The sequence below is a fragment of the Sturnus vulgaris genome, chromosome 19, assembly GCF_052056855.1.
Source record: "Sturnus vulgaris isolate bStuVul1 chromosome 19, bStuVul1.hap1, whole genome shotgun sequence".
In the NCBI taxonomy this organism is placed as follows: Eukaryota; Metazoa; Chordata; class Aves; order Passeriformes; family Sturnidae; genus Sturnus; species Sturnus vulgaris.
The window spans coordinates 6,571,883-6,596,505 of NC_142261.1; the positions used below are offsets into that span (position 1 = coordinate 6,571,883).

Here is a 24,623-nt window from a genome sequence, read left to right on the forward strand (position 1 = left end):
GGGTTGTTTTTTATATTGGCTGTGTAAAGGACGAGAGTTGGGGCTGAAAGATGAGGAGGGAAGAAGATGCTGGAAAATAAAAGAAGAGAGCAGGATGGGATTTCTATCATTTCAGCCTCCATGGGATCAAGTGCATTACTGCTCTGAATAATGCCCTCGTTTAGCTCCATTGTGTGATGGATTTGAAGCTTCAAAACATAAATGAAACTAAGGGCCTAGATAGCCTAATGCTGTTATAAATTTTGAAGACTTGGTTTCAAATATGATTCAGGGGCCTTAGTGAAATGCGTTTGGGGATCTCTGCTCCATCCCTGTTGGGTAATTGTGCACATCACAGAAACATCACATCCTGGCATGATGCTGGTGCTCTGCCAAATGGAGGCTCTGAGGCTGCAATAGCAAGGGCAGCTGCAAGTTGTGATTTAGGAATGTTGGCTGGGAGATGTGGAGGCAAAGTCTACAAAGTTTCTGCCTAGAAAGCATTTTTAAAAAAGGAAAGAAAAAAGAATCTCCCAAGTTAATTCTCTTGTGGAAAAAAGCATGTTGGGAAAGAGGCAAGTACTTTGTGAAATTGCCAATGCCCCATTTCCCTGGGTTATAAAACCTCTGGCAAACACATCAGCTGTATTCCCCTCCCCTTTCAGATTACATGCAGTGTGTTTGTAATAATTTTATAACAAATCAGAACATTAAAAAGGAGGACAAAAGTCTGAATAGTTTCTGCTAGGTCAAAGATGAAATGCTGGCCTAATGCACAGCAAAAGGTAGCTGCTTCCATTACTGTTGCTATTCTAAAACTCATGGTCACTGGCTGGTTGTGCCCACCACATGGGATTACTGACATTTTTCTCTGTCGTCCAAAAACGTAGAAAAACTTAGGCTGCAAACATCCTCAACTCTGTTTGAGTAGCTCTAATTTACATGACTTAGGTAGGCGTAAAAAGTGAGAAATGACCTTTTCAACATGACTTCAGATATTAAAACGATCTTACAATCTTATTATCATGAGAACATTTCGCAGAGTATTAAGCTCAATAAATTACCTTTTCCCCAAGCTGCTAACCCTCGATCCCTCAGGGGCAGCTGCAGCAACGATGTTGGTTCACGGCCTTCTTATTTTAGCTGAATTGCTTAATTGGTATGTGTTCTACATCCCCGATTGAGTATTTGGAGCACAAATGAAGGTTAGAACCTTTGCGCTAGTTATCGACTGGAAGAAAATTGATTCATGCTCAGGAGTGCAGTTGGGAGACAATTCACAATCCTCCCTTGGAAGGAAAGATTCTGCTCTTTTCTTTTCCCCTAGATTTCTTGCAAAGGTCACTCCAGCTGAACACGGTCATATTTTTGGTTTGGTGGTTGCTTTTTACACAGCAAATCACTGTTTGAGAGCTGGAGTTTGAGTTTCCTGGGCGTCTTTGTAGCTGAACTTGAAATTGAAGTGCTGGGGACGTTGTCTTTCCCTCTCCCTGCTTCCCCCTGGTCTTTGCACACCTGCATTTGCATGTCCCTGTGTGGGGCATCTGTGGAAAAACAAGTTATAATCCCCCAAATGTTCTCCACCTTTGCTGGATCCAAGAGAAGGGAGGAAAGGTTTATGAAAGAATGTCACTGCTTCAGCTCCCAGCCTCAAGATGCTTCCCATAAGGTGACTTCCCAAAGACATGTTTCCATTGTGCTGAGCATCTTTCGTTCAGTGAGTGAAAATAAATCTCTAAGTAAAGGTCATTCAAGACAAAGCTCAGAAATGCCAGAAAGTGACAGCAAAATTTACCAAATTGCTGTGCTGAACAAATTTAAACTGAGTGCACGTGCTTTGTACTGCCTGATAATTGATCTTTTCTTTGCAATATGATCAAGACCTTCTGCATCAGCTGCTACAGAAGCCTTTGGTTTTTTTGTGATCTTCGTAGCAGGAACCTGAGCTTTCTTGTGGCCTGTATTAATAGAAACATCAAAATGGCAGAGATTCTGCTTTCTTTTTAATGTTCATTAAAGGGCAAACATGTGACTTAGCCGGCCTCAGCAAGATTCTCTGTGGCTCCATGAGCATGCCAAAAAGAGAGGCAAGGCAGCCAAAGCAAGAGGCATTCCTGGACTACAGAGCATGTTACACATAATCCAGAAGGGAAATGGAAAGAAAAAGCTTAAAAGTCAGACAGACACGGAGGGGGCAGCAGGATGTCAGCTCAGCATGTTGACATGCCACAATCTGTTAGCTCAGTCTCATTAATACGGAGGCCAGTGAGAGAGGAGATAGACAGGATTGGAGGAGGAAATTTGGCAGCATCAAATAAACCCAGATAGAGGCACTGAGATAGCATGAGATGCTTCATCTAAGGAACACTGTAAAATTAGAATGGAGCTCTTCAGTTCAGCAGTGAGCAGCGTGCCACCTTGAGTGCTTTGTTCAGTGGGTGGTAACTAATCTGGGCACCCCCATTGCTCCAAGGGACAGCAGTACAGTAGAAATGGTGATTTTTGTATAATGCATGACCAAGTACAATGGGAGAGCCCATTTGCTGTGGCAGGTTTTGCCTCTCAGTGTAACTCCCTCACCCCGTGGGCTCTTCAGAGTTCCAGTGGCCATTGGCCACCATCCCAGGGTCAGTGGCTTTCCCAGGCACTGCAGAGGTGGAATGTTTGTGGAGGCTTCTTGAGCAAGTGAGACAGCTGATATCTTTAAGATAATTCCAGTGCTGGCTGATGTCTGAAGGTATGCTATAGTCTGAAGGACCCTGTGGAAAGCTGGGAGTTTTTTTATCTGGCCACTTGCCTTATTTTTTCTATTTTGTGGCACCCTGTACTTTATTGAAAGCCTTTGGGTGCCACTGAGAGTTTAAAACTTGTGGTAAGCATTTTGATGATTTAAATGTATAAATTCAGATTTGTTCTTCTGGCAAAAGAATTAGTATTTTAGCTACTTGCATAGGAAAATGCAAGAAAATTATCCACTGCATTGGATGTAATACAGAAAGATATCATTGTCCCAGAGATCTGTACGGTAAAAATATAAAATATCAACTACGAATCAGCATTCAGAGATAGCAACAGTAGTTCTGTGAATGTCTCAGTTTGTTTTTGGATTTACCCTGAGTTGTGTATTATCTTTATTTTAACACAGCTAAGATTTCAGAGCCAAAGTTAAATATCAGCATGATCAGTGACTGACCATAAAAATAAGTAAATGGAGCACTCCCCTGATTCTTGGCACTTCTGCAATGTTTTTTCTTGGTATTGTTTGGAAGAGTCTCTTGGGACCTCCAAAATGAAAACGTTTCCTTATGTTTTCTCTTCCATTAAAGCTGACACTGAACTGGAGGTTACTCTTGCTGTCAAACTGTTGGTGTTTGGGGCTTTTATTTTGGCTTTTTTTTTTTTCCTGTGAGAAAAGTAAAAAGCTTTTCAGTAATTTATTTTAAATTCTCTTGAATCTCACACAAATACAGTTAAAACAAGATAGGCAACAGCTCATGACTTAGGAAGAAGAAGTGGTATTTGCTTCTTGTGTCACAGTACTTACCTTACTTAGGTTGCTCCAGATCTCCTGCTGTGCCTGCAGGAGGTGGGAATGTCACCTTTCCCTGTGGAGAAGACTCCCCTCCCAGGGAACAGGAGCAGAAGAGCCAGCAATGCCACACCAGGATTTTGCCAAAAGAAATCCAACAAACGTGAGCATGTTAGGAAAGATGCAGTTGTCTCATGCTGGAAGCAGACGTGGTCACCTGCCCTGTCCCCAGGGGACCCTCCTGATGGACCACACGCTCTCCTGTGTTGTCTCAGTCACAGGAAAGAAACTCAGTTCTGATCTTGGGCCTTCAAAACCTGTCTGGTTTCTCTTTTTCTTAAAAAAAAAAAAAAAAATCCACACACACATGGATTTTGTGTGGTCTGAATGTATTTATAATTCTTCTCATAACCCACAGGGTTATCCTGGCTGGGTCTGCCCTACGACACGGCTGCTGCTCATTTTGCCATCCTGATAAAAGCAGCATAGTCCTTAAACCACTTGAGATCTCTCTTGGCTGAAAAGAAATATGTTTGTTATTAGGCTGTGTAGGGGAACGTAAATAATTTTATTGGGAGTGAAATAATATTTGTAGCTTTTATTTATATGGTGAATGCTTGCAGTGAATGGTCTAAGGAGCAAATGAGCAAATACCTTTTTTTCAGTGTCTCTATCATGCACATTGTCTGCAGATACCAGACATCAATTCCATAACTTAAAAGTTATAGAAAGCTAACTATAAATATGTCAACATTTTCTTTGTCATCCCAGAGCACTCAATAATCTCTTAGATAAGTTGGATGTAAGCCGGGGAGTGCCGTAGCAATAAGGTCCAAGGCTTTGAACTTGATTCAAAATTGTATGGAAACCTAGTTTAAATCGTGAACATTTTGATGTCCTTACAGTAAGTACTCTTGCCAAAGGGACAAATTCCAATATTTTATATTACTTAGGATTTTTGAGTGTTGCACTCTTCATGCCTGATGTGCTGTCAATTCTGTGACCTGCATGGCAGCACTGGAACTGCAGTCCAGTGTCCCTTCCTTCTGGACCGTGTCCTTTGGCACTGCCTCGATTCCACCCCACATTTTTACCTTTTGTGCCTAGATCTTTCATAGGACGAGTGAGACATTCATGTACAAAATGTTCAAGCTTTCTGTGTCAGCAAAGCCACCAAAGTGCTGGCAACTTGGAGGCGAACTAATGGAGGCATGTGACACTTTGGGGACCTTTTAGGTTTATTTCCACCTTCTTCATATTTATTCAATGTTGAGTCTTCAACAGCCCCTTCAAGGCCAAAGAACGTGTCCCATCTTGCTTTAACACGTTTTTCCCTTGTGCCTGTCAGTCGGTGAGCTGCCGTCATTAACTGGAATAGCCAAGTCACTGAGCAAACAGGAGTGCTGGCTGTGTTCCCCGGGGGAAATGGGGAGGCAGGGACACCCCAAATTCTCAGCCTTGCTGCAGCAGTGCCCAGGCCGAGCTGGGGGCTCGAGGTCCAGGAGGAGAAGGGAGCGGAAGCGTCCAATTCTCACCCTGCCAGCTCGGGGCTGGCAAACCTCCCTGCTGGCAGCCAAGCCACTGGGGGCAGCCTCCCATTGAATTTCCCAGCCTGGAAAATGTTCTAAGAAAGGAAAAGGAGTTAAAACAAAAATAGACAAAACATGCCAAATGGCAGCCAGGAAGCTGAGAGCAGGTTCTAGGCCAGGGGCCAAGCCAGGCTGAGCACAGCAGTGTCTGGCACACGGTGACAGTGGGGACGGCGACAGGGACGTCACCTTGCAAAGGAGCAGCAGCCACCAGCAGTGGTGGCACTGGGGTTTTGGAAAAGAAAACACCCCTCCAAGTCTCCTTTTAGGAAAACCACATTCCAGGGGGCAGGAGGGATGACTTTTTAAAGGAAACTAGGCAAGCCAGCACAGCATTTGCAAGTGTAAAATTCTGGATTCTCAAGCAAGTTTTTAATTATTTCTTTTTGCAGTTTTTTCACATCCTGATTTTTCAAGAAAATGTTTAAGCTTTGGGACGAAAGCGATCCCTGTGACTCAGAAAGCAGCCATGGAGGTGTGAAATTTGGGGGTGTGGGTGTGAGAGCAGGCTGAGAACAGGGAGGGTGTTTGGATGAGCGATGCTGAGCAGCCACCTCGCAGTCAGACTGCAGGTGATCAAATACAGGTGGCTAAGAGCTTTAGGGAGTTTTAAGCCAACATAGTAAAGTACAGAATATTCTTTCATAAAAAAGTAGTTTTCAGGGCCAGATGGAACCAGTTCCTTTCACACTTTATGTATAACCCAAACCAGGTAATTTTATTCTTTCAGTCTTGTGAGCCTGCTAACTTGGGTTTGGCCAGTTCACATCATGCTCAGCTCTCCTTGTCTGGGTCAGAAGACTCTGAGCATTGATGAACCACTGAATTTGTCCACCTGTACCATCCCAGCATTTCTTGTTTGGTTTTCTGTTCATCCAAGAATAAAAGCAATTATATTACCAATAAACCCCTTCAAACCCAGTGAAGGAAATTTTGAAACAACAGTGATTAGCTTATGATCATTGTGGCCCTAGCTGTGGCTTAAAGCAAAGAAGCCCTTGTGTCCAGCATATGAAAGGATGCATAATTCTAGTTTCCATCTTCTGAAGCTCCTGAATCAGCAGTAGGAATTCTGCCCAAATGTGGAGGGCATGTATGAGCTCAAATGCTTTCAGATTCTTGGATCTCTCTTTTCCTGGGAAGGGTGAGAGCAAAAACAAGGCACAGAATGTTCCCATAAGCTCTCACAGGGAAAACAATATAGTAAGATTGAGAAGATACACATGTGGAAGGAATGTACTCTTAAGATCAAGGCACTCGAGAGGGAGATCTTGAGGACAGGATGTTTCCTTGGTTAATTCTCATTGCCTGAGCTTGTGGCAGAGGGAAAAGGGGGAATGAGTATGAGCAAGGTGGGTTTATGTCTTCCCTACTGTGCCCTTCTGGTGCACCTTTTTGTTGCATTCCTCAGCTCATTTACTGCAGCACGAGGAGTTGCCTGGCTTACACCATCACCCAGGCTTCTGTGGGGTGGCTTTGTCACTGGTTTTCTCTTGAACATACAGTAATGCAAAAGCCATTTGTTTTCAGTGAGTTGAGCAAGCTTCCTCCTCCTGTTTCTTAGAAGGATAGCAAGGAGCAGACGATCAGGTTGAAGCAGAAACTGGGAAATGTTTATTAACGCTTGCTTTGAATGTGTTTTACTGCAAAGAATCAATATATATTTTAATTCTGCTAAGGGGGAATGGGTGACTCACTGACAAAACTCCACTGTCTATGTTGGGTGGAGTTTTGCAGGTTTATGCTTGTTGACATTAGTATCTTCTAAATTGATGGATTTAATTAAACAACCCAACTCTAGTCAGAAATTTTGTTTCTTTAATGCAAAAGAAGTCAAATTTTGCAAAATGGTCTCACCAATTAAGATCAGGATGTAAGTTTATCAGATTAAAAGTAAAGCATACTTTTCTTTGTTCTTTAATGGAGGGCTGGTTGTTTTGAGCACGTAGCCAGCCCAGGTCACTCAACCACAGAAGCCTTTTCAAAGGTATTTAAATTGACAACACAGCCTAACGCAAAGAACTTGCTTTTGTTTCTGTTTTCATGACAAAGAATTACATTAAATGAGGGGAGTTATCAGGCTGAATCTTTGTTATCCTAAACTTATGTTTGGAATAGAATAAATTACAGGATCAGGTTCTTCTGTAGTCATTGCTGGATTTAGTGATTGTGTAACTGAATATGAAACTGTGACCTAGTTTTTTTGGAAGTGGTCGAATACACAAATGCAGCCAAAGATTTCTTTGATGTGGTCTTTTTTTTTTTCCTTTTTTGCAGTTGTAGTCTTTAAACACACAACTAAACTTTTGCTGAAAATCAGCGGGACACAGGTGATGATTAGGAACCAAAACGCTTGATCTTGAAAGAAGAGTTGAGGTCCAGATTTGCTTGTGTTGAGGAGATTTGGAAAAGGAAGAATATTTGGTGCTAACTTTTGCTTCTTATGATGTGCATATAAAAATGGCAAAAGATGCCACATTCTTAGAGTGTAAGTGACAAGTATGTGAGGAGGGGACTGTGGCCTCTATTACAGATGTGGTGTCATTCCTCTCTCAGACTCCATGTGTTTTGAATAGGCAGGTTAATTTCTTGTGTTTAGGATGTTATTTGATACCTGGATGATAAGATTTTTCAGGTCTGAGGACTGTGTTTACTCTAGAGGAGCTTAAAGTGGCCAAGAGAGAGAAAAAGAGAGTAAACAGTTAATGTGTTCAGGAAACAGACTTCAAAGTTTGCTGTGAGAGTAACATTCTTCCTCCTGAAAGTTCAAAATGCCAGACTCTAAAAGCCACTCAGTACTTCAAAAGCAAATGTATCACAGTAATGCATAACCTTCTAGATAAGGTGTCTCCTGCCAGCAGGAAAAAAGAAAGTAAGTGTGAGTGTGTGTGAGACAGACAGAGATGTTGGGTGTGGTGGGCAGGGTCTGGGTTCCAGCTGTGTAGAGATGGTTTTTCTCAGTAAAATCCTGAAGCAGGGCTGGAGATGGAGCCAAGAGCTCCTCAGTGGCCCTTGACTTCATCCCATCTCTCTGTGTTCCTCATGGCAGGAGGTGTGACAGAGTGGGGAGCCATTAGACCCCGCTGTGCAGCTGCTCCTGCTCAGTCCAGCAGCATGAAAATTATCCTTAAGAGATTGCATGTGCTCTGTGTCCTCCACATTTCTCAGTATTTCCATCCTATTTCACAAAACCATTTCTGCACCAGTTTCACCAAGAGCACACACGGAGCATTTGGCAAGTGTGCTGCTACATGCAGATTTTTTTGGGAAGCGAGTCAAAGAAGGAGTAATGACTTTCATGAATCATTGTGGTAATAGAGAAATTCTCTTTATTGACCTGTGTGGCTGGCACTGATATCAGTCAGTACTCTGTGGGGCTGTGGGAAACCTTATGAACATCATTCATTTAAGCAATAAACAGTAAAAAGAAAAAAGGCATCCAGACTGCATATTGTTCCCATTGCAGCCTCTTAGCAAAGAATTGTATCTAGTCCACTGCAACTATGTAAAATTTCGTACATATATGCATTATTATTCTTCCCCTATTTTGCAAAGACATTTTAACTGTTGTTTTCCATAATTAAGGGATTGTTCTCCTCCTCCAAAGAGACTAAAGTATAAAAATCACAGGATTGTTAAAGTTGGAAGAGACCTCCAATATCATCAGGTCCAGCTGTCCATGAAGCACCACCACCAAATGTTCACCACCAAACCATGGCCTCAAGTCCATATCCGCACATTTAGACAGTTTTGCCCTCTAATGCTGCTTTCCATCCAGGTGCTTACTTTGGGATCAAGCTTCGTTCCATCCCTCTGTAATTGGTCCTGTTGTCCCATAAAGAATAAGCACTGAAGCACTGACATGAGCCTGGGCATGAAGTGGTGGTGGTGGGTCTGTTAGAAGGCAGGACTGAGAGCCTTCAGCTCCACTTCCAAAGCTTCTACAAGCCTGCACAGGGCCATTCTGCTGCCTCTGTAGCTTTGGAGCAGCAAATGTCTTTTATGGTATTTTGGTGTGGCACATGGCCAAAGCTTGGGCAAGGGCAAATGATGGAGAACTACTTTTTCCCACTGTATCACCAGACAGGTAGATTGGTGAGTCTGTAGATAGAAGGATAAGGATGCAACTAAAAGTATTTGCTCTGTTTCAAGCTGCAGCAATCAGTCCTTTCCCACTGCTGCATATCAGATAGGTGCATAAAACCATAGAGCTTCTTTTTTCCTTAAAGGCCTGTGCACACTTGAATATTCTGTGCTGTTTTCAGCAGCAGTGCAGCTGCACCAAGGCTAACAAAAATCAAATGCTCGTGTAGACAAGGCCTATTTTCTCAGTGCACTCACAGTTTTTTTTCACAGCATTGTAGTGAAAACACCTGAGCCCTGTCTCTTTTCAGATACACAGGGCTGTTGGAAAATGAGTGTGTTTTGTAGTGTACCAGAGACTGCAGAGAGCAGGCTCCTTGGCCTATAACAAATACTGCTGGAGAACATTAAGCAGCAATTCGCTGTTTCATTGGCAGGAAATAGGATGTTTTTGAAGTGTGACAACGTGTCTGTTTAAATTTTGATGAGACACAGGTTCACAAAAGGTAATAAGGGTTTGTTAACCATGCTGAAGTGCTCGCTGCAGAGGTGAGTGTCTGTTTTCAGTGTCAGCTGATGGGGAAGGATGTTTGTTGGCCAGTGTGACTCGCTGCTCATTCACCAAATCTGGTCTCCATGTGTTAAGGAGAGGGACAGAAAAGTGTCACTGGCCATTGAGCATTTCTCATGGTTTACCGTTACCTTCAAATCAAGCTATTCCAACCTGCTGGAGGTATGCACTGGAAAGAGTCCTTAATTAAAATTTGCTTGGAATTAGAGCCTAATATGGGCCAGATAGCTGAAGAGCACTGCAGGGAATGGAGGCTTCTGGTGTTTTACATATTAATTTGTTAGATATGCTGTAGGGCAAGCCTTGTCCTTTCCTAGATGCCAGGACCGATGCTTTTATGATCTGGCATGGGCTGTGTGTGTGCTAATTTCCACTTCCCTTTGTGAGGCCACTGTCCTGCTGTGCAAATGGTCCCTTTGGAGCAGATCTGTGCTTCAGGAGCACTGTGGGGTTGTGTGAGACTTGCTGGGTTATCCCGTGAGCTGATTTTCACAAGGTAGATGTGAGTTAATAAGGCAGCTCCATTTCAAAGCTTAGGTGGCTTTATCCTGTTCTTGTCATCTGCTGGGAACTGTTAGCAGAATTTACCTTCTTCTTTCTCAGATGTCTGAGATGTACTTTGGACTGTTCCACATTTTTTGTTTGTGTAAAGTACAGTAAAAACTGCAAACAGGAAGGATGTATGTGATTGCCTGCTGGTTATAAAAGCTCCTGTAAGCGCCAGCTTGGAACAAAGGAAGCACTGAAAAAGGCAACTGTAAAGAAGCAAAGGATTAATTTTAATGCAGTTTAGAAATTCCAGCAACTTTTTTCTGAGTGTAGAATAAACATTTTAGTGAATCGAGTGAAACAATCTGGAGGAAACAGGGATTTGTGTTCTTCTTGATGGACTTGATCCAATTTTTAGTGGAAATTATCCTTCAAAGCTTTACTGTGGCCCAGATTTGAAAAAAGCAGCCCTTCCTATCAAGCCTGTTCAGATGAATCATTGTTCATTATTTGTGTTATACATTAATGTGTGGTTGCTTCCATCCAGATAGATGTTCTGCCATATGCAAGCACATATTAGAGACAGTCTTTGCCAAGAGCCTGCTCGATAGCTGAGGGGGGAAGCAGGATGGGAGAGGAGGAGGAGGAGGAAGGAGGGTTGGATGACGAACCAAGCGCCAACAGGGAATGTGATTTCCAGAAAAAACCTCCACTGAAAGCCTGCCAATGTAAAACCAAGGTTGCCTCCCCACACATCTTCCTCTAATAGCCCATCATCCATGGACTCCCAAGACATTTGATTGCACCTACCTCCTCCCTGTATGCATTTCCTTAGCTGGGAAATCACACTGTCTCTGAGCATGATTTATTAAGGCTCAAACTGAAATGTCATAAATAATGGGAAGTGACTTGGTGGAGCTGTGCTGCTGTCCAGAGCACCAGCATAAAGGTCACAGCACATGCAGAAGAGTGTTACCTTCACAGCCCAGCTTCTGAGCTGTTATTCCTGGACTTAGCCTTAGGAGGAGAACTAATAAAAACATCATGGCAGAATGGATATACAGCAACCTAAATGCACCACGTCTTCACTTGATTCTGCATCAAATACAGTCCATGATTTTTATCTCCATCACCTCAAAGCAAAAATAAATAAATAAAAGACAGATTTTCCCACCTGTTATGCATTACTATACTTATCCTGTGCAATTGAATCAAAGAGAGATGAAAAGAGGGTTAATTACCATATGTCAGTGTTTCAGATTCCACAGATTCTGGGGATTATGACACTATTCAAAAATTGCCAGAGATTCAGAGATAAATATTTTGCTTCTCATCAACAAGAAAGTTTACTGCCTGGAAATATCCCATCCCTCCATCACACAAGATCCTGTAGTGGAGCAGTGGCTGGGATAAGGGAAAAAAACATTTAAGTGCAGAGTCATTCCTGTAGGCACATTCCATTCCATAAATTCAGTGGGCCAAGCACATCACTGGATGCTTTGCAGCTGAGGAATAAGACAGCAGAGGTTTTGGCCCCTCTCTTCAGAAGTAAGAACCATTTATCAGGACTCCATTCCTGGTTCCTCATGTGCCCGGGGGGGCTGCACTCAGCCAAACATGAAGGGGTGTTGGAGCACTAGAGATAGTTTATCTTTCACTAAAACATCCGATCTTGATTTTCAAGTGTTACAAGGTATTATGCTGTTAGTGATGGACTGCCACATTCAGACCTTCTGAGTCTGGCAAGAGCATGCATCTGCCACATTATCCACACTTCACTTCTTTTTGCTCATATTAAATACTTGAATTTATTCCTAATTTCTGTAGGTAATTAACTGCGTAGTTTTTCTCTCCATTTTTGCTAGTTATAATTAGATGTCACAGTGACTGTATGTTATTGTTCTTAAAACTTTAGGGAGACAAAAACCACTGATATAATAGCTTTCATTGCTGTAACATTTTCATGCCAGCTTCAGAAAGCACAGAAATGGTGAATGATCTGAAACTCCCTCACTCACCAAGAGGGAAAGTGAGGCACAGCTGAGTTAGGTCAGTTGCTCCAATCCCAAGTGGTAGTGGCTTGGTTCAGAGCAGAGATTTCACTTCTGCACCTCAGGATTTCTCAAACTGGGAGAGTGAAAGGTACTCTGGGCCCTCTCAGGGGTTTTCAAATCTTCTTTTTACCTTTCTTTCTTCTGAAGAAAGGTGTAAAATAGGATGCTTTCACGAGATGTGCATAAAGAAGGCAGCTGTTACCAAGCTCTGAATAGACCTGATTAATCAGATGTATCCACAGCGGGATGTTGTGTGTCTTGTGTGTAATTTGGAGTTGGATGTTTTTACCTCTAGCACACCTTAAAAACCTCTCTGGATAATTCTCAGTAAGTCTTCCATCGATCATATGGAATTTTTCAGCTGAAATCTGCTTTCCATTTACTTTTCACCTTCAAATTGCAGTTCCCCAAGGTCCTTTATAGAGAACTATAAATTGTAGATAGACGTTTTTGATTCTTTTTATTCAAGCTTAATATCTTGCTCAGTTAGTGAACCCTTAGGAATTGCCGTGTGGCCCCTTATAACCGGGGTGGTAATAAAGTGGCGGATTTGCAGAAACCCTATAAAAATGTGTGCAACGGTAAATTGTATTTAGGCTACTACTGGGGAGAGAGGCATGAATGTACAATTATGAGAAGGATGTCCCTGAAGAGAGATTTCAGTCCGTTGCCATAGTCTAAATCCTCTATCTTGTGGTGCACAAGGTAATTCAGGCATAGAGCAGAGGATTTTTTTTTTCCTAAAGAGATTATATTACCCATCTCCTCTGTTGATGGATTTTATTGCACAGGTTCACTGAGAGTTTTATTATTGCATTACTTAATGTGTTTTTGAGGTTCCTGAAACATTTAAAATATAATAATGAGTTCAGCTGTATTCCTGCACTTGGCTCCTCTCAATCTGTGACCAAGGCAGAGCTGTGACCCCAGCCCAGCAGCTCCCAGGGGAGTCAATGGCTGTGGTGGATCCCAGAGCCCTGATTCCCTGGAGAACAGCTTGAATGATCAACAGACTTGTCAGATACCATCTAAATAACAGATTCCAGTCCTTTGCCTTCTTCCAAAGTGGGGCAAGGGCGAGTTATGACAAAGATGGAGCGATGGCTACGGGATGTGCCCGTGATTGACAGGCTGCTTCTGCCACCCAAGTTTCTGGTGCCACATCTCCTTTTCAAAGCCAGCTGCTCAGATAACGAAGTGTCATTAAGAGCCATGACACTTGTCACACCATTTTAAGGAAGTGTTGTGGTGTTATTAAAAAAAAAAAGGCATTTCCATGTGGAAATCATGTCATTACATCCTTCTTAATAGTGTGACAATGTGGACCACAGTTTTAGTTCTCTTCAAATAGATAAGAACTTCTTCCTAATTAGCAAGAATGTTTATATTGTGTTGATAGGCTGATTTTTGAGACTTAATCCAGAGCCTTTAAAAAAAAGTGTTTATTCATTATAGGGTTTTTTTTTTTAATATAGAAAACAGAGGACTTTGCTTGCCTAACTGCTTTTTCTGTTTTTCTCAAAAGAGTGGGAATAGTAGATCCAGGAATAGTTCAGCATTCATACATTGTTTGCTAACCCAATCTAAAAGCAGCCTGGGAATATAGATCTCTATTAAAGTGAATTCCCATACTGCTAATGTCAGAAATGATACAATATTTTGGTAAAAGAGCAACTTCCACCACTAGCAGTAGGAAGGTTCCAGTTTGTGATGTCAATTATAGCATAAGACAAAAATGAACAAAACCACCATGACTGAACCATCTCAGGTGCTCTTTTGCAAGGTTTTCCTTGGACTTTGACAGGCTGTGGACTGCTGGGCAAATTCCCAGAGTGCTGCCATGGCTGAGACAAGTATCTCAGCAGTCATGTTGGATTTCTTCTTTGGCTTTTCCCAACTGGGTTCATGGTTACCTGCAGCAGCAAAATGGTCTCTCAACAGCAAGAGTTTTCTTCAGCCTACAGGGCATAATGAATCCAGTTTTCAGCCATTTTTCCATTAATAGGAGCCTGAAGAAGTTCAGTAGAATGCACACAAGTGCAGACTTTTTACAGCTTGATAAAAGTCTCAGATGAGTGCCTGAAAGTTTGCATTCACAGCTTACAGAGCAATGTCTTACATGGGTAAGGCAGTAATACTGGATAGGGTTTGTTTAAGTCTTTTTCACTCTCCTTTCCAGTGAATTACATGGATCTAGGGTTTAGATTCTGGCATCTGAATGTGGGGATAAACTGAGACCGTTTAGCTCAGTACAAAGATGATGAAGCATCTGGATTTTAGAGAAACCATGTCTCTAAACTCTGGAAAGTTGCTTTATTTTTCAGTATATTGAAAACAAATCTACTTTATTGCTTTACTGTTATTGCCAAATACACTTTCTTTTTGTGTTACCTGTGCCTTGCCATGTTTCTGATGCTGGTAAATAGCAAGTATCAAATGTTCAAAGGCTCCTTCAGGATTACATTCAGTACAACCAAAGCATCCCACTTGTCTCTCTGAGCTCTTGTGCCACATCTAGGAATGAAAAAATCCTGGATAGGCAGCTGGGGACAAGGGAAATGTTCTACTGTTGCATGGCTGAGGACAGTTAATCTGGCAGCCTTCGTTAGGCGATGCTTAGCTGATAATGAGCCTCAGCAAATGGCCTGCATTCAATACAAACTCCTCTGTGTGTTTGAATGTTTCACCAGTCCACAATATAGTTTAAGCTTTATGCTTCTAATTTTACTCAATGGAAACCAGATGAAATGAAAACAAGAATAGTCAAAAGAAAACACAGTTTGAAATATAGGCCTGTGAGCAAGGAAAAACCCTGAATTCTTTCTAAACCCAGATGAGTCACCAACCCACTGTAAGAGATGCCTCAATCACTTGAGTACTCTCCATCTTTTATTAAGCTCAGCAGGAAAAGAGCTTAAGCCATGATAAAACTGACCCTGCAGCTGCGTTATTTTCTCGGGCAAGCCAGCCTCGGATGGAGGACGCTGTGATTTCACAGATCAGAATGGAGAGGAGGTTGGCCACGTTTCACCCAGCAGATTAGTCACTGTTCTGGTGGCTTTGCCTGGTACAGTCCCCTCCTCCCAACCATTGCCCACGATCGATTTGGCTGCGCCTGTGTCGAGTTTCCTCTTTGCGGTGGATGTGTAGGAGGCTGAATTTTGGTTCTCATGAAAGCGAGAGAGCGAGCGGTAGCCAAGCATGGGACGTGCAGGTGCTGCTCAGGCTCTCAGTCATAACCCAGAGCCTCAGCTCGGGCCTGAAACTGCCCCAGCTATTTCGGGTTTGAGTGCAGCCGCCGCGGCCCCAGCGGGACCGAGGTGTCTCGTGTCTTGGGGACACGGACACACTCCCGCGGAGATCAATCTGTGATTCTGAATCTTATTTGCATTACTAGTAGAGACGGGTCGTTTTTTAAACATGGATCTTTAAAGTGTCAAGGTAAGGTGTCAACAGAGTTTAAACATGCTACTAAGTAATAAACAGAAATAAACCTCTTAGAGGAAAGAAATCTGGGAACAGACACGCTTTAGGTCTTCTCCTCTTTGGTGAAGGATTTGTCCTTTCTATGTTCTATCTCTTCAGTCAGGCTTTTTCTTGAAGATTGCACCCAAACCTGAAAAATATATGTACTGGGTATTAATTTAAAAATACACAAGCAGAGATGTCTGAAGGTATAAGCAGAGACAGAGTATCTGTGGTTTGGTACCATGGAAGTTCCCTTTATACCTAAAGTAAATGCCTTTTCCATGGCCAGCTTTAAGTTCCCTGTTTACAGTTTGAATACAAGTACATTTTAATTTTTTGCAAAGCCATTACCAGCACTCTTGCAGCTCAAACTCTGTTTCCAGGACTATCTGGGGAAAACATGAGGGATCCACTGTTTTATATATTGTCATTAGGTTTGTCTTCTCCCTTGGAGCTTTAGTTACAGGATGTCTGGTAAAGTAGAAACCAAATTGGTCATGCAGGTAGTACTGGTGACTCACACAGAGAAATTTTCTTATTTAGAACTGGAGCAAACTGGTGCAGTTGCTGGGTCTGCAGCTCAAGCTTCATGAATGTTTTGGACCAGCAGCAATGGACAAAACCTGCCCTCATTTGCTCCATTATGTTCTCAGTGAGGAGCTCCAGAGCACAAACCAGCTACAAATTGGTCCAGCTGAGAAAACTGATATGAAAACCTACAGGACACTTTTCTCTAGTCAGAACTTCTTTGTGCCTGAACTGCTCTGTGATCTAACAGATTTCACCTGCAACATTGTGGTGATCTGAAATGAAAGCACTTCCCACCATGGCAGGAACAGACAGGAGTGCGAGGGAAGAGCAGGCAGGGGAAGCGACAGCTTTGCTGGATATAAAACAAACAGAAAAAGAAGGCACTTGGCAGGAGTGATGACTGAAACAAAATGGTTTGCGAAGGATTCGTGCTCACTGATACTGAAAGTGAGTGGTGGAGCCCAAACAGTCATTTCAGAAGGAAGCTGGTCAGGATCTCAGTAACCTCAGAGAGGGAGGAAATTCGGCATCAGTTCAGGATTGACACCTGGACCCTGCTCTCTTGTTCCCCAGTGCAGACTCAGAAATTATTATGGAGCTATATTTATTTTTTCTTTTTCATTTGCGGGTCACCACAGTGTTGTATGGTGAAGAGGAGCAAGCTCAGGTCACAGGAGCAGCAAATGGATTTTGAATTCTTCTGGTTTTTAACAGACTAAATGTTTTCTTAGCAGTCACAAAGTACTGTTCTGCTGGAGTCAGGCTCAGACTGGGACCATAAAGTGACAAAATGTTCCACACCCAGTGCTGAATTCTCCATGTGTCTACCAAGCACTGAAACAGCCATATGTGGATGGGATTTGCGAGTGTAGGCTGTCCAAAAGACACAGTGAGTACAGTGTCAGCTCTAGAGAAGCAAAATTAGTAATTTTACATCAGCTGTCTATCCCCACTCGCTGTTCCCAGCAGATTTAGAGTGCAGCTGAGAATCCATCCTCACAAATTTGCCAGGAAGGCAAATCTCTGAAAGATACTTCCTGCAACAGAAATCCATGTCCCAAGAAGGAGAAGATTGTTTGCTCAGAGAAGTGCAGCCAGGGAGTGAAGTGTGGAGAAGAACAGCTGGGAAGAGCGGTGTTGTAGCACCCAGAAGAGCTGCGAGGGGCTGGCTGGGGCTGGAGGGCTGCATGCCTTGGTGTGCTGATGTGGGAGCTGAGAGCCTGTGGCAGTCAGAGCACACAGGGCAGTGTCAGTATTTGAGAGAGGCATGCTGAGGTTAAATGCACTACATCTTTCTTTATCACCCTGCTAAGATACAGAATTGATGAAGCCAGTGTGTTTATTTACTTTGCCTTTGACTTTTCATCTCTTGTTTACTGTGTTTCCTCTAAACATCAACAGATTATCTTTCAAAGGCCAGGATGGCACTCATCAGCAACAGTTTATAAAAGAAGAGAAAGAAGCTGCTAGCCTCCTTTCCTGTCACTTAATTGTAAAACAAAGACTTAGTATTCTTAATAACCTTTTGCTTTTAGAGTAGAAATTGAATCCCATTTCTTCCCTGGGCAGGGACATGATGGCAATAGTTGAGTAAAATTTTAGCAGATGTGAAGGAGAAAGTATATTGACTGAAGAGTTTGCAGCTTCTAAGGGTTTGTCGTTCTTGGAGACTTAAAACTTCCTGATTTTGGTGGCAGACACTTTTGGGGAATTGACTGCATCTCTCATGAGTGTTCAGAGTCCTCTGCTTTAACTGATGGGCTGAGATTTACTCCTAAAGGCTCAGTACTGGGAAACCTAATCAAGTGTTGCCTTCCAATTCCAGTGTCATTATTAGAAAATTCTGATTAGTACCTCTGTGACTGCTAAAACCCTTCTGGGTTTAGTGGCACCAGCACTGGCAAGAGAAATACCTCCTGGGCTCTTGAGTCACAAGCAGCACTATGGTGTTACATATGAAACTAAGCCTAGCACAGGTACAGCAAACCCCTGCAAACCATTCAGACCAGGAAATTTCGGGTTCTAAAGAAGAGTCTAGTTTCAGAACAGTGCTGTGGGAGAGAATGAGTATACATTTGTGAACTTTTGGCTGCACTGAGATCTTAAACACTGCCATGACTATGAGAGGTTTTTCCTTGTTTAGTAATATTTTTAGCTGAAGGTTCTTGCCTAAGTTCAGAGACTTAAGCATATGTTAAGTCTGTCTACTTGCCAAAAAAGCTTTCTGGGAAGTGAGGATAATTAAGAAATTACCTCAAATTCACAATTCAGGCATCTCCATGTTCCATGCTACTGATATGTGGTGTCTTTGTGAGATCCACACAGATAGAGCACACAGACTGTGGTGAGGCTGTTGGCTTGGCTTTTTCCAATAGTCTGTTCTGGAAGAGGTGGTATGCTGAGAATTTTGATGCAGAATAATTTTTAAAAGCATGGGAACACGGATTAGGGAAGTTTTTGATTTGAAGAGTGATTCTTAGTGACTCACCTGAGGGGTTTCTCTTTATTAAACTAACAAGGAAAGAAAACATTGAGCGGTTCAGACTTTGAAGGCCTCGTCAAATTCCTGCTTCTGCTATGGTGAATTTGATTAGGGAAGGGAAGGGAAGGAGTTTCACATGATCCCAAAAGCTTTTGTGTTACACTTGTTTCTTGTTAGTCCACTAAACAGCCTTGTTCTCCTCACACTTGATCTATGCCTGACCTACATGTCAGCAAACAGCAATTCCTTTTGTAATCTTAAAAAAACCCCTCAGCTGAGTTTTAATAAAGGTGCTGCCAACTTGCAAAGCATTCGTGTGTCTAAAGCCTGTTACTTGAAAAGAAGGTTTAGATCTTCTTAGAAGCCATACCAGACATAGTGGGATCTTGCTTCCCGTTTAAAAGGTGACATTTTGGACTGCGTAGAGTCCTGATAAATTTTTTGTGACTGACAAAGTTTCCCTGGAGCCCAGTACCTGATTGTCAGCACAAATGTACATTTGGACCATTTTCAGAGCGATGTGCAGACACCAGCATTTCATGATGAACCATCTTAGTTGCTGTGTTTTGGACAGGTTGGTGTTGTGAGTGCTGTGCCCTTAGCAGAACAGCCATTCCAGTGTTCAGTTTTATTGTGAACTGGGTGAATGATGCTGGAAGACGCCGTTGGCCAGTGAAAATATGTTGACAAGGTCACATGTAGCCTATAAAACTCCTGTTCCTTTTAGATCCAGCTGACAGGCATCCTTTAGACTTGAATATTGCTGTGTAACCTTCCCAAGGACCTCCAGAGCTGAAATATTTGACAAGAAAACTGAAGCTCAACACCAAGGTCTTCCCTGCTCATGAATTTTTCATGTCTTTGTTTGAAAAAATGCTAGGCAGTAAAACCCTCTCGTTATCTCTGCTGTAAGGCATGGTAATTAACATTCACACTGAAAAAAATAAAAAAAAACACAAAAAAACCCACCCAAACCAAAACAAAAAGGACTGTCTTTTTTCTGTTGAAGCTTAATTGCTGTGTTGATTTTATCTTTTGGGTTTGTGTGTGTCAGTGAAGCCCCCACTCGTGCTCTCCTCTTTCTCTTCCTTCTTCTCTCTCACCCTTTCTATTACAGATGCCAACATCAGTCTCATGGAAGCCAATAAAACATGCACCATTGGCTGTGATCACATCAGGATTCAGCCCTGAATCCTGCATTTTCCCATGAAACAGGATGGGTTAACTATCCCTGCAGGTAGTTGGTGTTACCAATGCCCTCCTTTGCATCTAGGTGCTGATAAACTGTTTTGTTGTGATGGGTTTAATACAAGCCATTGTGGTATCTTAGGCCTGGCAGCTGAGACTGAAACAGTTCTGTTTCAGCAGCAATGGCTCCATCCTGCTGTGCTCCTCCAAAGTCATACCCTGTGCCACAGCTCATGCCTACATCTCACACTGGTATCCAAAGAAAATAGTGCCAGCCTAAAAATATATCCTGGGAAGTTGTCTAAACGCCCTTAAAATATGGAAGAGTATTATTTGCTGTCGTTTAAGGGACAGTGAGAATCCAGTGAGAGCTTTGGCACCTTCCAGGTGTCACTTTTCTCAGGAAAGGAGACTTGTTGCTTCCCTGGGCCTTCTCTGATCCATACTCATCAATAAACAGGACCAGAGAGAAGGCACATGAGGTCTGTATTCCTCAGGCTTTCTACAGTAGCTGAAATGAACTTTTAGTTTTGCTGACCTTCATCATAGCCTGTGCCAGTGACTTTGAGACCCCAACTTCCCCCTGATGAACTGAGGTGCTGTGCAGATCCAGTCATGTTCACCTCCAGTGCCCATTTTATGCACTGTGGGCAAAGATGTGGTTGCAAAATGTTAATGGAAAGATAACACTATAGTCTGACTTGGCTTTTTTGGGTGCAAAAAACCGATATATTGTGACAAATTATTGTGCATTGGAAAGTAATACAATGACTTTAATACACTCACTGGTAGTTCCTACAGTAGGAGTGTAGGAACAGGTTAACCACTCTTCAGCTCTCTGGCAAACTTTCCTAACCCCTAATAATTAGCTGCTTTATCAATGAATATCTGAGAAATCCTTACTTTTTTTTTAACCAGAAAATCCTGAACCTAGTCCTTATTGCTGCTGAAAAGGAAGCAAGCATTTTGATTTACCTGCATGTCAGTTGCTCCATCAATGCCATGTAGTAAAACAATCGTGGTTTGGAAAATTTGCAGTTCATTTGCATTGAGGGTGAAAAAAAAAATCTTTATTCAAAGATAATTATTGCTTAAGAACTTGCTACAAAAATACCAATGGATTTTTCTTTTTAAATATTGTTTAATATTCATAATATGTTACACAGAAGAAAAGTACATATCCCTACCAATCTGTCAAAGGTAGGACTGGTGAACAATAGATACTGTTCTACATGGGAAGTGCAAAAAGCTTTAGCTAGTATAAGGGTCATTATCATCATTAGTATTATCATTTTACTCCTCCTTAAACTCTGAAATAAATTGAACTAAGACTTTTCAACAGTTAAGAACCTGATGGAGTTTAATTAACCCGTTAAAGAAAATTCCACTACAGAGTTGAAAACTGATGAGGGGAAATTTAAATTAATGTATTTTAGTTGATCCAAGCACAATCCGTGGAACAAAAGCTTCTGAGCGTAATTTTTTTAGCCTCCCCTAGATGTTGAAGAGCATTAAGCCTGTGAAAATTATCATTAATGTATGTCAACTCCCCCAGCTTCATTTTCTGGTGACTTTGAGCAGATGTAGTTCACATTTATAACCAGCATGATCTTCACCATCTGAACATTCATGATTTTATGAAATAAGACCCTTGAGACATAATGTTTTATTCCCTCAGGGTGAGATGTACCCATGAAGTGACTCAGATGGAAAGCTTGTCTCTGTTACACTGCCTAAACTTTCTCTCTGTGGTGGCACCAAGACTGTCAAATCAGTGGGCGGCGTGGTGTGATTGGCAGTGCCGTTTTGAAGGTCGTTTTGCTCAATGTATTCAAAGTGAGACAGATGTGGCTTTTTTTTTTTTTTTTTCAGTTCTTACTCTGATTAATTGCCTCATTCAATTTCAACTCTATTGCAGTTAAACATTAATTCAGTAGGACTTAATAATGTATTCATTTATGATCTTGCTTGTGCATTAATGACAATGATTTGCTGTTTTTTTAATTATAGGGATCCATGCAATGCGTATTTTACATCCACTTACAGGAAAATGCTATACACTCTTGTTCTTTTATGTCAGATAAATTAAACACTCAAAGAAGTGCTGAAGTACTTTATGAAATATTTCATTCTAAATATTTGCTGCAAAATATGTGTTGCTACAGACTCTAGCTTTAAAAACACTTGGCAAAGATTTGTATATACCTAGGGATTACATCTTTTCATACATTATGTGAGTGATAGTCCTAGACCTCTGCAAGAGCCCACTACAGACAAATGTGCATCCTGCATAATGAGAAAGTGCCTTTGTTTCATTTTAACACTAATTAGGAGGTTTGCTTTGTTTTGTCTTTCTTCTGCCTCAGTTCTTTTCAGTAACTCAGGCACTGGAGGATGAGCGGTTTAATGTGGTTTCTGCATTATGACAATTCCAACCATGGGGCATCACTAGGGGCCCCACTTTCCCTGGTCCCCAAATAATGTTTTTGACATCAGTTCACAGAGATTTTGCTAAGCTTGAAGTGCAACTTAGATGCATCTGTAGTGGTTTTAGATCTGCATGGGTTTTGTATCACTGGGACTTTCCTTGGTCACATTTCTTATTCCATAAAACCAGTTTTTGTTCTCTGAGCCTCTGTTACAGTTTAGGTTATGCATTGAAGGCACCTGGGGGGAGGGCACAACCACCACAGCCTCTGTGTCTATTTCTGCATCGTAATGGAGATCAAAAGTAAATATTCACACACTGAGTATTTCCTTGTTTTGTGCCTACTGTTTAGGTACATTTCATCTTTATTTTATTTCAAATCACGACATGCAGTGACTGCTCCCGCAGATGGAGTTACCCAATCTTGATTAGTACTTTTATAGGATTAGAGCCACACATCTTCCCTGCATTGCACTGGTTACAGCTGCCTCCTGGGACCTCAGTCTTGATTCAGACATGGCTGGAGCTGGAAGTACTAGTTTGCCTGGTAATCCTCAGAGGTTACCAGATTGGGCATTAAGAGCCTTCCCGTGGCCACATTGATACTGCTCCTGGTTCCTGCTAGCATAATTACTTAGTGTAGCTTGAAAGGTCTGATCACCTACTGCTCAAATGACACTTTAATGGGGATTACAGTTTTCCAGCTCGAGTGTTCAGTGGCTTTAATTAAGCAGGGAAAGGCCAGATCAGTAGCAGAGTCAACATCTCTCTGTTGGATGGCATTCTGGTTTGATCCCGGGCTCTGCGTTGGTCCCACGAGAGTGATGTATTGGGATGGCCTTTTGGCTGTAAATGATTTTACATATTCTGCCACATACTGTTCCTCTGATGTAGATTTCATTCTCTGCCACCTCACTGAAGTCTAGTTTCAAAATTTCTGATGGAAGCCAGGCAGGAATTTCTTCTTTTCTTTTTTTTCTGCTCTCCATTCTTAGGGTCCATCTTTTTTTTTTCCTTGTACATGTCAGAATAATTTTTTTTTTCATTCTCATTACTACGGAACAACTCTTGGGAAGATATTTGTTTATGTTCCACTTAGGCCATTAGATTTTGAACTTTTGGTTCAGCAAATGTTTACTGATTCCTGAGTTATCTCTGTATCTCACGAACCAATGGGAGTGTTTCTGGTCATGGTAGAGGGAGGTAAAACAGTATATTTTAAATAATTATGAGTTCTATCTTTCTGTCTTAAATATTTTCATCTATCTATCTTAAATTTCTTCACTGGGGTATTGAATTCTCCTTCTCTCTTTTATACATTTGTTTATCCACTTGATATTTAAAGCATTTCCTTGTGTCTCATGGGTTCTTCAATCTTTGGGAAGATAGTTTAAACTTCTGCAGTTTCTTATTTACTGATGTGGATTGCATTGGGGTATCAACCAGCCTAAGCCAGAAATTCTAATTAGCACTTTACATCTTCAAAGCGTTGTACAAATGTGAACTAATCATATATTAATCATGCTGAATTTTATGTTGGCTTATGTATTCTCTCTCATGTGCTGTGTGTTCCAACCATACTATGAGCCATAGTATTGGAGAGGTGAATCCAAGCTCATCAGTGTTGTGTTCTTTAGAAGAAAGGCAGTTGTCTCAAAATAGCTCCTTTTGCTTTTCTTCCTTGTCTTTAACATTTGGCAGTATCAGTAGTCATTTGAAAAATTACTATCCTCATTTCTATGGATTGTCCAATTATGATTGCTCTAATATGTTTACTCTGATTTCTGCTTCTTCTGATTGTTGCTTCACTGAGCTGTTTTTTGTCATTATGTGGGTCCTGGAGTTGCTAAGTACCATGCAGCATTGGTTTAATTTAAAAAATATAACATAGATTGTTTCTGCCCAAATTGATTTTTTCTTCCCTAAGCCCATTTAATTATTTTGAAATCTCCTTCTTGATCCTTGCTATTTGTTTCTACATAAAATAGTAAGAAGTTGTTAGGATACCAGTACTGGTTGTTTCAGTGAGAGCATTGGCACTGTGCTGGGCTGTCTGTTACAAATAGCCCTGTTGCTTGTGCAGGGGCTCTGATTCACATTTTGTCAGGCGTGACTGAACTACAGGATCGACCAAAAATAAGAACACAGTAGATTTATTTTTAATAGTCACTCCTTTAGTAAAATAAGTGAACTTAATCGTGAGGAAAATTAGCAAGAGAGCATCTAATCAAA

The 24,623-nt window shown here is 41.7% G+C and overlaps 1 protein-coding gene across 18 annotated transcripts in view; it reads left to right on the top strand.

The window, feature by feature from the left end:
* The window catches only part of FBRSL1 (fibrosin like 1), a 500,076-nt gene that overhangs the window by 288,888 nt on the left and 186,565 nt on the right, over positions 1-24,623 (top strand). The gene's annotated exons all lie outside the window — the stretch shown is intronic.